We start from the raw sequence: 2,723 nt of genomic DNA on the forward strand, positions 1-2,723 counted from the left end.
AATGCAAAGATCCAGGTAGTTTCACCATCCCTTGTGTAATTGGTAATACAAGGTTCGAACATGCTATGCTAGATTTAGGTGCATCAATTAATGTTATGCCATACTCTGTTTATGCATCTATGAATCTAGGAGAGCTTAAAAATGATGGTGTTATTATTCAATTAGCCGATCGATCTAATGCATACCCGAGAGGAGTTTTGGAAGATGTTTTGGTGCAGGTAGACCACTTGATTTTTCCTGCAGATTTCTATGTGCTTGACATGGAGGATTCAACCCACTCTCCACCATCGCCACTTTTACTTGGACGACCTTTCATGAAAACAGGCCACACCAAGATTGACGTGGCCAAAGGAGCCTTAACTATGGAGTTTGGTGGTGATATGATTAATTTTAAAGTTTCTGAATCGATTAAGAATACTAATGATGTTCGTTCTTGTTTTGCCATTGGTATAATTAAAAATTTAGGGCAGGAACGTTCAGCACCAATCAAGAAGGATGCATCTAGAACCACCATCGAGGAAGGAATTAGAGTGGAGCACAAGGAGCACGCCACTACCCTAAAAACACCCAATATGGCCGTGCCTAGTGATAAAATTGGGGAGATGGTGGCGGCCCTAGGGGCATTGCTACAACATCCTAGTAAGTCTCTAATCCCAATTCCAATTCCCATTTCAACTAATAGGTTGTTACCTTCTTTGGTGCAGGTACCCAAGCAATTTCAAGGTGGTGGGAGCATTTACATGGGCTTTAGGAACCCAAACACCACAATCAGGGAGGATCACTATCCCCTCCCATTCATTGAGCCATACTACAAGAATTTCAAGGAGCATGTTGTGGAGGAGATCCCATTGCATGCCGTGGGCTCCAATGGGGCATAAGCATACCATCGTCCGGCTGCAAGACGTTAAAGAAAGCGCTTTGTGGGAGGCAACCCATGCAATCACCAAGGAGAAGATGGAATCTACACTCCATACCCAGATTTGCGTCCCTAACCTCTTCTCTTTGTTATTTACATTTTGCCATGTTTAGTGTGTTTAGTTGCTGTTTGTGTGTTTGTTTTTGTTAGGTGTGATTTTAAGCTTAAAACATTGAGGACAATGTTTGATTGAAGTGTGGGGGGATAACTAATGTTGTTAATGCAAATTCGTGGGATTTTATCACCCATAACTTCCAATGTTGTTCCTTGCTGTTTTTAAGTGTTTTTAAGCTATTTTAGAGTGTTTTAGAGTGTGTTGACTTAAAAATCCGAAAATCCCATAAAAATTTGAAATTTGAAAACTTGTTTTGAAAAACCCAAAAAGAGTTGTTTTTGTGTGTGTGTTTGTGTCGTAGGGTACCTTCCAACACAATGATGAGGATTTGGTTTTTAATTGCATGATGGTTAAAGAAAGTTACAAACATGGATGAACGTTTGATATACTCTTTGGTTTATGCTTGTTTGTAGTTGTAGTTTACGAATTCACATGTAATCACAAAGAAAAAAAATTAGTTTTTGTAACATGCTTGAAGGAAGGAACTTAAACAAACGCTACATCCCTGAGAGACTTGAGCCTAAACGTTATTTGGAGAGTTAAAATCTGTGCATTATTGTTTTCTAAAGTTGTTGCATGATCTCATTATTCTTTGCTTGGTTACTACTTAGAAGGCGTTTCATCACTTAGTTCCAAATGCTAGAACTCATGCCCATTTCATTCAAAGCATGTTATTGAATTGCATAACACATATTCAAGATGAAGTTGTGTAGTGACCACCATCAAAGCCAAATAGCCATGTGCCCTTAACTCATTTTGTGTTTAAGTTTAACCCCATTGAGCCGTGTTAGCCCATGTTCTTTGTTAACCCATATCATCCTCACCTAGCCTAGATTAGGACCATCCATACCCTTGTTCTTGAAGCATAGTAAGCATGAATGAATTCCTTTTGATTAATGTGTTGCAGAAAATAAGTGTGGGGGAAGGATTATTGATGTGAGTTATGTGCCATAGGCACAACTAGGAAAAAAAAAAAAAAACAGAGAAAAGAAAAGAAAAAAAAGAAGTGAAAAAGAGTTGAAAAGAGGTTAAAAAAAAAAAAAAAAAAAGAGTTCCAAAGTATTGGGTGTTGAAGTAAGGGCCCAAAACAATGAATTAGGCCCTAAGAGTTGTTTGAATCTCCCCTATTTAAGTTGATTTCTGCACTCTAAGTGAATTCTAAGTGTCTAATTCATTACTTTGCTCACTATTGCTTAAAGAACTTTTGTTTATCCCTATCTTTCCTTGTTAGCCAATACCCCAAGCCCCGTTACAACCCTTGACTTCTATCTTGAGTGTTGTGCATTTCAATTGTGGAGTTTGAATTTGGTATGAGCATATGGTGTCACTGGTTCTCGCATCTAAGTAGTAGCATTCCATTCATGAGATCATATCTAAACATGTTTAATTACTCCAGAAATTGCGTTCTTTGTTATAACATATGTGAGTACTAGTCTTTCATGTTTACATCAATCTTCTCACATATAACTAGTGTAGGGTGTGTAGTTAGAATGTGTTTTAATTGATTAAATGCGAACTAGTGAATGGTGACTATGATTAAGTATGTGCTCGAGGGGAAGGAGGACTAAAAGCTATGTGAGTAATGATCTTTGACATGTCATGTTTCATTGGAAATCCCTGAGGCAAACGTTGGAAGGTTTAGGTTATGTTTTGTTTGTTTTGTTTCGTCTTGTTTATTTTAGTTGTTTTGTT

Source organism: Pyrus communis, chromosome 9 (assembly GCF_041283825.1).
Source record: "Pyrus communis isolate YQ-2024b chromosome 9, ASM4128382v1, whole genome shotgun sequence".
Taxonomy (NCBI): Eukaryota; Viridiplantae; Streptophyta; class Magnoliopsida; order Rosales; family Rosaceae; genus Pyrus; species Pyrus communis.